The sequence below is a fragment of the Siphateles boraxobius genome, unplaced genomic scaffold (genome assembly GCF_051911475.1).
Source record: "Siphateles boraxobius isolate OS27281-9 unplaced genomic scaffold, OSU_SipBor_1 68, whole genome shotgun sequence".
In the NCBI taxonomy this organism is placed as follows: Eukaryota; Metazoa; Chordata; class Actinopteri; order Cypriniformes; family Leuciscidae; genus Siphateles; species Siphateles boraxobius.
In genome coordinates, this window is record NW_027509195.1 from 7,606,043 (window position 1) to 7,619,367 (window position 13,325).

Here is a 13,325-nt window from a genome sequence, read left to right on the forward strand (position 1 = left end):
ATCCATACGCAGCACAAAAGTCCGGCATCATCCATGAATTCGAAGTACAGGTGGAAATAGCAGCGTTACCTAGGTACTTCCTATGACAAGACCCCTGTTCCAAGATGGCAGCGGTTTTGAGGCATGCTTAGAACCCCAAGGCGACATCTAGTGTATCTATGAACCTCAAACCCTGACAGAAACATAGTGGTTCAGTTAACTCAATTATTGTAGTTTTTTAAACAAAATCTATTTACAGTGACTCATTTTGAGTTATTCATTTTAAGAAGCTTTTATGATTGATACATAATTCTATACATAGATGTGTTTTTAATTAGTAATGTTGCTTGTAATCTGTTGCCATAATTTTATTGAGTGTGTGTATTTATATAATGTATCATTTCCCCATACTCTAGATCAGTGGTTCTCAACCCTGGTCCTGGGGACCCACAGCTCTGCACAGTTTGTATGTCTCCCTCATTTAACACACCTGATTCAGATCATCAGCTCGTTAGGAAAGAGCTCTATGAACTGAACTGGCTGTGTCAGATAAAGGAGACGTATAAAATGTGCAGAGCAGTGGGTCCCCAGGACCAGGATTGAGAACCACTGCTCTAGATGACACTGATCTGTATATGATTAAAGCAGCTGGAGTGTGGATGAAGGTTAATGAGGGGAGGAGTTCATGGAGAGAGGGATACAGCAGGAGGAACACAAGTAGCCCAGGCAAAATACGTTTAGTGCGCTCACTAGATCAGAGTATATACTGAGACATAACTGAAACTGACAGAGCATAAGACATAAAGACGCACTTTGCTTTTCTGTCTGACAGCTGGACGGATAGGAGCAAATTTAACATAAATTATTTTACATAATTCCTAAGTAAAGTCACAATGGTAAACGGTGGATATCTAAAAGAGATTCAGTGTCAAGCCAGAAGGCGTGGACGTGGCATGGACAGAGCAATATGTGGCTTAGTTCGTGAAGAAAACTGTGGATTATATTGCAAAGTGAAATACTTACAGTGAAGAAAAGGAGCTGACTGAAGGTAAGTGCTGCTAATCGATCAGCGGTCACATGTAGCGCTTTCTGTTCGCGCGCACCACTTAACTATGTCACTCACGTGTTCTCTTCAGACACTACAATGTCAAAAATGATTTTAATGTTGAATGCAAATATTTGTTTAGGATTATGTATTGAGTGTTTGGCCATTGGAATAAATAGCGTTCCTGCTGTATGTATCCTAATGGCTATAAATTATACAAACGAAAATTGCAAATGATATCCTGTATTAAAACTATATTCTGTCTTTTTCAAATTATCTGAGGGCCAATAAGGTGCATTTTTATTTTGTTAACCCCCAAAAGATAACTTTTACCATAAATCCATTTATTTTCTTTATAGGCTTGAGATTAAAAAAGATAAAGAGACATTAAATAATGTGTTAAATAAAATCACGTGGAGTTCGAGTAGGCTACTTTATAAATTTTGACTTTATGACTTCAACAATTTTAAAATGTCAGTAATTTTAACAGGAAAAGAATGGAAAATACAGTAAAAACTGCACTGGATAAGTTACACCTTGAATTACTTTAAAAATGTTCTTTGTGATAAAATTATTTATCTTGTAATCTATGATTACAATATATTTTTTGTCAAAGATAAAAATATTGATAAAAGCAAGTAAAAAGTGAGTCATATGATAAACAGTAAAAGTATGTTCCCATAATTCTCTGTATAGCATGTCACATTCAATCATATTTTACTCATAGCCTATATGTAACATTTTATGTTACTTTGTTAATATTTGATTTATTATTTTAATGTCATGCTTTTTGTGTTTGTGTGGGTAATATTGCGCATTCTCATTACAAATTAAGCTAGTAAATGCTCATAGAGAACTTCAACTTTATGAGCTTTGTTTCATCGTGTAATGTTTAAATAATTCAATTGATACATTAAATATATGTTAGTTAATGAAATATGTTTTTATGTTTAAAAAGTAAACTATGCCTGAAGAACTGCCATCATTATTTATGAATTTCTGGCAAAGAAAGAGCTCCCAGTTTTTGACAATACATCTTATGGGATTTTTTTTACTATGTAGAATATGGACAGAATAGTTTCTGTTTTGTCACAGGTAAAGTTATGCATGGGTGCAGGAGGCCACTAGAGTTAGGTTAAATCACCGTTCAGTTCAGAGTCATCTGCAGTACAATGCTGAAATAATTAACTTGAAGAACATAATGTGAACAGTACTTTATACAGTTCATACAAAGTATTCATAAAATTAATTCGCTTCATCTCATTTTGAGGTAAACACCCATTCTGAATGGTGGAATTATATGGCTGAGGTCAGTTGGAAAGGTCACTATACATCCATCACTCTCATATACACATGGAGGCCCGTGTGTTTCAGAGTGGCACTAACTACACTTGATGCTTTTCTTTTTCCTCTTAATTAGGACTCTAAAATCCAATACAGACTTTCATGAAAAGCGTTACCCATGAACGCCCGATGATTTGGTGGACATTTGGTCATAGTGATAATGTAGGGTGATCACATTTGTGATTAATTGCATTCTAAATGATTTTTTGTGGAATTTTGTCTTATCTTATAAGAATTTCATGTTAGGCTATAAATGATGTAGGTTTACAAATATTTTCATTTAAAAGGGCTATACACTACCCGGCCACTTTAGGTACACCTGTTCAGCTGCTTGTTAACGCAAATATCTAATCAGCCAATTACATGACAGCAAACATTTAGGTATGTACAGTAGACATGGTCAAGACGGTCTGCTGAAGTTCAAGAATGAGCATCAGAATGGGGAAGAAAGGGATTTAAGTGACTTTGAATGTGGAGTGGTTGTTGATGTCAGACTGGTTGGAGTATTTTGGAAACTCCTGATCTACTTGGATTTTCACACACAACCATCTTTACAGAGTTTACAGAGAACTGTAGTGAGTGCCATTTCTGTGGGTGAAAATGCCTTGTTGATTCCAGAGGTCAGAGGAGAATGACCAGACTGGTTCGAGCTGATAGAAAGGCAACAGTAACTCAAATGATCACTCGTTACAACCGAGGTCTGCAGAAGAGCATCTCTGAACGCACAACACAACAAACCTTGAAGCAGATACAGGACTACAGCAGCAGAAGACCACTCAGGTGTCAATCCTGTCAGCTAAGAACAGGAACCAGCAGAGGTTATGATTCACACAGGCTCGCCAAAATTGGACAAGAGAAGATTGGAAAAACATTGCCTAGTCTCGATAGGTTTTAGGTAGGATCAGAATTTGGGATAAACAACATGAAAGCATGGATCCATCCTGCCTTGTATCAACAGTTCAGGCTGGTTGTAATGGTGTTGTAATGGTGTAGGGGGTATTTTATTGCCACACTTTGGGCCCCTTAGTATGAGCATCCTTTAAACACTACAGCCTACCTGAGTATTGCTGACCATGTCCATCCCTTTATGACCACAGTGTATCATCTTCTGATGGCTACTTCCAGCAGGATAACACACGTCACAAAGCTCAAATCAACTCAAACTGGTTTCTTGAACATGACACTGAGTTCTCTATACTCAAATGGCCTCCACAGTCACCTGATCTCAATCCAATAAATCACCTTTGGGATGTGGAGGAACAGAAGATTCACATCATGGATGTGCAGCAATTGCATGATTCTTTCATGTCAATATTGACCAAAATCTCTGAGGAATGTCTCCAGCACCTTGTTGAATCTGTGCCATGAAGAGTTAAGGTACAGTAGTTCTGCTGGTAAGGGGGCCCAACCGGGTACTAGCAAGGTGCACCGAAAGTGTACATAAAGTGGCCTGTTGAGTGTAGAATATGGAAATGTGAGGTCATTAAACAGAATAGCTCTTTCGGCATTATCCTTAACATTAGCATTTGTTTCATGTGTGATTGAACGGAAAAGAGGCTCTCGGGAGCGCGTGCAAATATCACATCCTTTTGATTTTCCCGGCAAAATGTCCCAAGTCCTTCACATAAAAATCAGTCTACAGGCTTTCAAAGACAAAGTCAGAAAAGGTCTTGTTTTTTAAATTTTGTTACAAGCAGTTTTTGTCAATAAAAAAACTAATACATTAAATAAAATTCGTACATAAAGCTCCTTTAACATTCCATGCATTAATCCATATAGAACAAAAACTAAATGCAGTGATTGATTAAAATCTTCAGTGCGTTGCATGCTTAATTGTTCAGGATTTTGAAAACAAAAGTAGCTATGCAATGGAACCTAACTCTGCAAAACTGGAATCTCAGTTGTCTTGAGTCAACATGTGTGACCTGCTTTTGTTGAAACCTTACAAAGCTTTATCGATTTTTGGACTGAGAGAAAACAAATACTAGGTCAAGTTAGGTTGCAAGTGCCCCACAGCTGTTCCAAATTTCAGCAGTTGAACTAACATAGGCTGGATTCATGCCTAAATGTAAATGTATCTCACTAAGAACCTTGAAATCATGGAGAGACTCCTGTTATAAGTAAACAAACCTAAACACTCTGTGAACCTGAGAGGTTTCAAAGTCCATCGATGTCTGATGATGTATTCACTTATGGTTCCCTTGTGTATGGCCCAGACTATGCACAATAAAGAAGGATAAAAAGGAATGGACTGTTTGCTCGTATTGTTTTTGTAGTTTCGATTGTGTTATTTTCATTGTTTCCAAAGTTTCGGTGTGTTTTTAAAGACTGCTACACTGTGATCTGTTTAAACCGGGATATATGTACTGCTACACTGTGATCTGTTTAAACAGGGATATATGTAATGAGTTAATGAGTATATGTAGACCAGTCAGTAGAGCATGAACCTGTTTCCAAGATCTCCATGTCCTCATGTACACACACACACACACACACACATTAATCACATTTTTTTTTTAAATAATGTACCTGAAAAACTGTAAAATGAATAATATTAGCAAAAAATTTTTTGCTGCTACTATACTATACTACACTGTACTATACTTTAGTAAAATGTCTCTCAGTGTTGGAGGAATGCGGCCGTGTTCTTGGCCCGGACTGAGAACAGAACAAAGCTGAAACATGAAAGGATAAACAGACAGCGGAAATGGGTTAGATAAACAAAAGAGCTAACAGATGAAAATAGGTGGATCACTCAGTCATCCTTCCTGTGGTGTGGTTGTTTTCCTGTGATTGACAAAGACGCAAAATAATAATAAAGAAGGATCGAGATATACTTGCAAGTGTTTTTTTCTTGGAAACAGCCGGGGCTATGTAGAATGGCTTTTTTTGCTCAAAGTTAAATGTGTGCAGTTGCATTCAAAAGTTGTATACCTTTTTAAATAGTGAAAATGCATTGTTTTCTAATTAAATTATACTATCAATATTGCAAATTTGAAGGAAAAATTTAATTGATACTTATCATGAGTTAATTTAAAACCTGATTATCATGATTTCAATCATGATTTGATCCAAAAGAACATCTTGAAAACAAGAACATCTGACCGTCTGTACAAAAAGTCACATAATTAATGTCACAATAATTTGATTACTGACCTAAAAAAAAGGTGCAGAATCTGAAATATTACTCATCAAGTACATTATCATTTTTCTTTGTTTTCATTTTTCAAACCCCTTAAACTTTCAAGTTTAAAGATTTTTTTTTTAATTTGAAGTTTTAATATGGTCTCTTTCTGACTCAGATAATTACTTATATTGAAAAAAGTGGCAATTAACCGCAGTGGATCTTTTTTCAATATAAGTAATTATCTGAGTCAGAAAGAGACCATATTAAAACTTCAAATTTAAAAAAAAAATCTTTAAATTTGAAAGTGTAAGGGGTTTGAAAAATGAAAACAAAGAAAAAATGATAATGTTCAATTGATTCCCTCTATTCTCCTCTGTCTATCCTCCTTTTCCTTTCCAGATAGCGATGCTGCACTATACAGTAACTTCTCCTGCTGTGATGCATTCCTGGGGCGTGTTCATAAATTAGGGATTACTTTCCTTACACGTCTTTTTCACCTAGTCCACCAGACACGCACGCACACAGATTCCAGTGTAGCCACATAACACGCTGATCTGATGTGCTGACGTACATTGATAAATTCCTTATCTGCACTTCATCACTGCTCAGTGTGAGATCGGTCCACACATACTCATTGGCAGAAGGATCATCAAAAGAAATCATCATGATGGCCCTTCTAAGCCTATTTTCTATTTTCAACATGAATATTATCAAATGTAGTATTTTCTTTAGCAATTATGAGACACTATTTTCTCATTTCACACAAGCTCTACGATAATTAACTCTAGGCTACAAGTAAGATTTTTTTAAGGTAAATTTACCTTTTTAGTTTACCGTTTTTGTGAGATGAGTATATGCTCCTTATCATTCCTTAGCTATGTTGTCATCTGCTATTTTCTCAGTCAGGATTTGTTTTTACCAGTTTTGACCAGTGACATATATCGTACCTTGAAATAACGGACCATATAAGTTGACACTAGAAAAAGTAGAGCAACCCAGGGGTGGACTGGCCATCGGGCATACCGGGCATTTGCGCGTTGGGCCGACGTGCTTTTTGGGCCGATACAGATCATTCTTTAAAAATATATATATAAAAACGTTTTTTTGTCTAAACGGCCCATAATACTCGTACATCGGCGGCCCATTCGTTTAGTTTTGCCTAATTGGCGGCGCTGGGATCTTTGTACCGGTGTAATGCAATGGACAAAAAAAAATCAGTTTTTTGACCGGAAACAGACCGGCCCATGAAACGCGTAGATCAGCGGCCCATTGGTTCTTTTCTTGATTGGCACTGGGTTGGTCCAATCACATCTTTAAACTCCTCCCCCTTTGGGCTCCGAGCGCGCGTGCAGTGTCAGTGTGTATCTGTCAAAATAGTCAGAGATGGAGAAGAAACGCAAGGAATGTGCAGAGAAATAGCGTGAAAAAAAGAAACGGGCCCTTCAAGTGTCTGATGAGGATATTGAGGAGGATCAGGAGAGAATGAGTGAGTGTAGAGAACTGTGTTAAGCAGAACTAGACAACTTTCAGAACACTTAGGTAGGCTATGAGTGTAGGAACCCATCACCCAGTTACGCATTATTTACACATCGGCATAGTTGATAATTACGCATTTTACTAGAATTGTAATGAGACGCGTTTGTAAACCATGTTTTCCGCAAAAAATTAAAAGATCATGTGTTATCTCTTTCAAGCATGGAAATTAGTACAAAACTAATTATGAAAGTTCCTTTTATTTTTCAGTGCATTTGTTTTACAATATGGCTATTAATGTCATGGAATTAATATTATAACTATTATTATGCAGTAGTGTAATGCAGACAGACACTATATCACAGCTTTGAGGTTTTTCTTTGTTCAATTTGCACACTGATTATGGGTTGGAGCTTTTAATTTTTAACTCTCAAAGTGCACCAGATTGATGAATTTAACATTAAAAAGCACACATTTTTCTTATGGGGGGCTCCCCCGAACCCCCCTAAAGGGACAGAAGTCCACCCACCACAGACTTACCAAAAATTCTTTGTCAAACACTGGTATTGCTATGCCAATGCAACTTATAGCTTGTTTTAGGATTCATCATTGTGGGGTAGTTCGATTGTATTTTACAATTAGTAGTTATTTCATCTATTAACTCTTACTCATCCCTACTCACTCATTAGGCTACATGGCATTAGTGGTTTTAATAGGAGTTAGTATACATATTCAGGGGTGTGAAAAGATTGGTTGTGTTTATTATTATATGTAGTGGCAGTGGGCCAGTCTGGGCCAAAATGCCCGGGCCGATTTTTAGTCCCAGTCCAGGCCTGGAGCAACCTACTAGATATCGCTGACCACAAAACCTGAGGAAACCAAGAAACGCTGTGACCCATTTCAATTCCCCATTATAAAATCATAGTTTTTCCGATTTGAATTACATTTCTGAAACTGCACAACACATATAATGAAGAATGATTATGCATGTATACCCATACGGCAATAATAATAATACAATTCTGGGTAAAATGTATTTCAAATACACATCTTAAACAGTGTAGCTTAAGAAAATATATGTTTCAAAATTAAAATGGATTTTGTGTAGACTTTCAAATGCCAAAATATGTAATAACATGTAGCTACTTGCAAATCTATTTTTTTTTTTTTTCAAATATATTTTGGACAACATAAATATATTAGATAGTTTTAAAAATGGATAAAAAATCTATGATATGTATATGTGTATATATATATATATATATATATATATATATATGTGTGTATATTTATTTTGTGTGCAACAAAATGCAATTTATTTACAGTAGCAGTTCAACCAGTGAATCTGGCCCTGCCCCTGATACAGTATGTAAGTAGCATTTATATTAATACTTAATTTATACTTAAACATTTATTTATAGTTGTCACATTAACATCTGGATCATACACACGGTTTCTTATCATCTTGCTCCCTAATTTTAAAATTCATTTTACAATTTTTAAATTTGCAGTACGTATTTTTGTATTCTCTCTCTCTCTTCTATTTCTGTCCGTGTATTCTAATATTTTCTCTCTTATTTTTCACCTCTATTTATTTATTTATTTGATGGCAAAAGGCACCTTTAGAAAGTGCCGTTAAAGGTTCATGTGCTCAAGTCCCAGTGCACCCCACTGCTGTGCCATGAACGTCCTTTCCTCCTTTCAAATGACCCTGGACTGGCACATAACACCATCACTTTTAAAATGACTATTTATCCATGAGCGTCATTCAGCATCTGAAAGGTATTGCTTACATCTGAAGCTCAGCTTTTGATGAAGTGAAGAGCCAGGTTGAGTTTTGCTCAACTATTACTGTGCAGTTGCTTTTGACCTGGAATAGAAGCTATCAAGGACAGCATGATCTGCTGAAAGGATGATATTTACGTAAAAATCAGATACAGTGAACAGCAGAGGTGTCAGCGAGATGATACAAACTGAGAGAGGAGCAAAGGAGCGAGAGATGTATGAGTGCACTGCTGCTCTCCACAGTTGGCTTTCACATCCTCCACTCTCATCTCCTCTTTTTCAATCTACCCCCTTGACCTCCAAGCAGAGCACCACGGGAAACGGGAAATATTTTTAGTGTCCGACTGATAACCAGCAGATGAAGGTTGAAGAGACGGAGGACATGTCTCTGTTTGGTGTGGTTTTGCTCAGATTCTTTGATTGCTCCGAAGTTGCTCTTTCCTAGCTCAGGAGTCTTGTCTCAGATGTGTCTTCTAAAATCTTTAGGAGAAATAAAAACACATGAGACATTTGTGGACATACAATAAGGCCTTGTCCACACTAATACTTCTCATTTGAAAAGGCAGCTTTTTCTCTCTGTTTTGGCCTTTCGTCCATGAAAGACAAGAGTTTTTATTAATGAAAACAAAGCTTTTTGAAAACGCTCTCCAAAGTGGATAAATTTGAAAATGGCATTTTCGCATTGTAGCGTGGACTGTGAAACCGAAGGGATCTCAAAATGAAGATGGATGTTTAGTCATGTGAAGCATATTGTACCATTTAAATATTCATGTCTATACGGGTATTGTGCCTGTTATGTGTTATTCACTTCCGCACTGTTGCTAAAATATGTTACTTTGCACACTCTTGATATCACAGTCCTGCAAAGATGACAGAAAATTCACTCGCATTTGCTGTCCTACGGCAAAACATGAGAGCAGTTGCGTTTTAGACCAAACATATAATGATGAGTGAGTGCGACCTGGTTGCATCAGCGAATGATGAAATATTTTGCTAAATAAAATGATCCCGCCAGAAGAATTGCGTGATAACTTGATTATGTCTTGTTCTGTCGGTTTCATCTCAGTGAGCTTTTATGAGGGTTTACACATGCGCTGTAAGGCGAATATAGTGTTTTCCGACATTTCAGTGTGGATGAGAGACTTTTGGAAAACGCTTGGAAATGAGCGTTTGGAAACGAAAACTCAGTTTTCAATGTAGACGTAGCCTAAGAGTTTAGAGCTATAAAATCCATGCAGATAGCAAAGCTCAAATAATTTAGTCCTCAATCCCATGGATGGGAAAAATTACAATGAGTATAATGTAAAAAAAGGAGATTGTAGCATAAAATACTGTTAACATTTCACAACAATGACATTCCATAAGGAAAAATGTAAAATATATTTCAGGTAAAAATACGGGATCATTTAAAAAAAAAGAATTCACACAATTGACCAGTCAGTGTTTTAAAAGTTATTGTTGCAATCTCTTTTAAAACCCTGTGTGATATTTCTATTGGAACCAAAATGAGATCTTTCATATCTCAGTTGTTTCTGCTTTACAGCAGTGAAATTACAGAGACCAAGTGAGTCTCCTGCAAAATCTGAGATGGCGACTCCATTTGCTCTCCCTGTAATCTCTCTGCTAAATAGGAGAAACAATTGAGATATGAAAGAGATCTTATTTTGGGGATTTATCTCTCCAACGGGCAGACTTGACTGAGCGGTTCATATACACATGCCCAGCAGGGGCAAATAACAGAGCCGCTTTCAGCCTCCTGATGAATAGCCAGTGCCAGCGCGTGTGCATCGGAAACATTTAAAGACCCAGAGCACACGAGGAGGCTCTTTCTGTAATTTCCCAGGAGGTATCAAAGTAGGTAATGGAAAGTAGTCAGGACATGCAAAAAGTGCAAGCAACTGACGGGTCTTCAGCAGGCAAAAGTCAAAGGAAGACCTTCACTAATTTCATTAGGACTCCAGCTCTGAAGAGGCTATTTCTGGTGTGAATTGATTATGTAAACACAAGATGAAAAGCGCCACTCCAGATGGAGAGAGAGAGTGAGTGAGAATGAATGAATGAAGTGAATGAAATATTTCAGGTCACACAGACTTGGGCTTGAATCAAGAGCTAATTTTAAAACAAATTGCATTCGAGAGCTTTCTGGTTCCATTCTCACTAATCCACACATAAATCAAACAAAGCAAATGAATACACATATGGAAGACAAAACAGCACACATGAACAAACACCAGAAGAATGAAGGAAAAAATCAGGGAAAACAAATGCAAAGGACGACCACACAAAATCAATTACAGTTTTAAGTATTCAAATGATTTACACTACCAATCACATGTTTAAGGTCAGTAAGAAGTTTTTACTGTTTTTGAAAGAAGTCTCTTATGCTCACCAAGACTGCTTTTATTTGATTAAAAATACAGTAAAAACAGTAATATTGTGAATTTACTACATTTAAATTAACTGCATTCTATTTGAATATATTTCCAAATGTAATTTATTCTTGTGATGGCAAAGCTGATTTTTCAGCATTTCAGCATTACTCTTCAGTGTCACATGATCCTTCAGAAATCATTCTAATATGCTGATTTGCTGCTCAAGAAACATTTTTTATTATTATCAATGTTAAAAACTGAGCGCTTGCCTTCTGTTTACCTGTGGTTTGGTTTTGACTTCCTGCCTAGTCTCCCTGGATTTGCCTGTCTTGGACTCTGTTATTATCTGGATTGTTTGCCCTTTGGTTTTGACCATTGCCTGTTTTATGGATTACGATTTTGGATTAACCCTAATAAAGCTGCGTTTGGATCTTCAACCAGTGTTCCAGAGCAGATCGTATCTTCAGATAATTTTTCTTGTTTTTGTCTTCAAAAAGGAAAAAAGGGGGAAATATTTTTTTTGTCACAAAGCCTATTATATTATTTACAACATGAACATAAAAAAAAAATCTCTTGTTTTCATCACACTTTGTTCTAAAGAAGCTTTTTCACCGGAATGACCCAGAACAATTTCTCCCAGGAACTTTTTTTCCCCCTGTTGCTGTCTGCATTTCCATCGCGGTCTAAGGCCCTGTCCCAAATGGCACACTCCGGACTTGTGGACTTCCTCAGAGTCCACATTTTGGTGACGTCATGTAGTGCAGACCTATAGGACCCTTGGCGTGAGTCACGAGGGCGCATTTAGAGGTATTTTTGGGACAGACTCGATCATCACGCCGGAAATAGGAAGACGGTCTGGTTGTTGTTATGGACAGAAGCTGCAGGTTTGGGGAAATATGCTGCCTATTGTTGTTGTTGTTGTTGTTGTTACATATGACTCGGTAAAGCCCTGACATTTGGTTCTATTTATTTAATGAATCATAATGCGATCATATTATTCAGCGCGCTAATTAGCCTATGTTTGAGACATCAACTACAGGTAGATGACCATAATGTTTGTATAAACTTAATGATGATTAATGTAATGATACTTACACTTAAATATTTTTTCCTAGCCATGTTAACAATTGTGTGTGAGCGAAATCTCCTCCCATCCGTTGTCTGATTGGCCATTCGCAAGGATTACTGGGCAGTTAAAGTGTGTGGAGCCTGCATCCATGCGAGATTCACAGAAGACCGCTTCAAGGGTACAAAGGGGGCACTGCTGAGCACACTTCAGAGCATTAAAATGATGAATGGGACGGCCTACGGACTCATAGACTCAGCGAGCACGCACAATTTAAGTCCACGAGACCAGAAGTCCACATGAAGTGCGCCGTTTGGGACAGGGCCCAAAGTACCAAGAAGATTAGGCAAATTAAGCCTGGTTCACACGGGACGATTTTAAAATTGTCGGCCGATTTTCCAAACCTGAGAGACCCCTCACACGGCGATTAAAAAAATCACGGGTCTAACAGTTTTGGTCGTACAGTGTGTGGTGCGCAGCCACACAGCAAGATCAACACATCACACACAAACCGATTTGCCTCCCGAGCATTCCCAGGTCAGACGGAAAATCTTGCGAAATACCTCGAGATCAAACGTAACTTCAGAGTAAACAATCATGACACGAGACATTTATATAAAACGAATGTTATCATCATGCTAGCGATGGGTAGTGTAGATAAACATTACCTGGTATCTCAAGTCGAGCAGCAATTTCTGCCCAATTACTCTCCCTGTCATTTCGGTTATGATAGTTTACTCGAAACGTTGTACAAACATTCACGGTGTTGCCACAGGTTGACGAGTTGGTCCTCCATCTCCGACGTCCACCGGACTTTCTGGTGCGCCATGCCACTGGCTGTTTTGATTTTGTTTCCCGGCGCCTCGTCACCTCGCTTTCTGATTGGCTACACGCCACAGTCCACAGGCTGCGTGCTCGTTTGTCCCTGGGGGACACCACACACGAGGAGAAATCGGGCCAAAAAAATCCAACATGTTGGATATCCCCGATTTGAGATCGGAGCGGTCCCGTCCTTCCGAGCAGACAAGAGCACTCTTAACACACCACACACGGCAGGAATATCTGGTCAGATTATTTTACGATAATCGGAGCATCCTTAAGATTGTCGGAAGGGGTAAATCGGGGCTAAAATCG

At 37.8% G+C, this 13,325-nt stretch overlaps 1 protein-coding gene across 3 annotated transcripts in view; it reads left to right on the forward strand.

Moving 5' to 3' along the window:
• The first annotated feature begins 671 nt into the window (after positions 1-671).
• avpr2ab (arginine vasopressin receptor 2a, duplicate b) overlaps positions 672-13,325 on the forward strand; it is a 33,204-nt gene continuing 20,550 nt past the window's right edge. Inside the window, exon 1 of one of the 3 annotated variants that reach the window (XM_077214384.1) lies at positions 672-1,027. The gene's annotated coding sequence lies outside the window, so the exon portion shown is untranslated. Of the gene's footprint in view, positions 1,028-11,964; positions 12,010-13,325 lie in introns of those variants that run through there. The other 2 variants (XM_077214385.1, XM_077214383.1) reach the window with 2 other exon arrangements.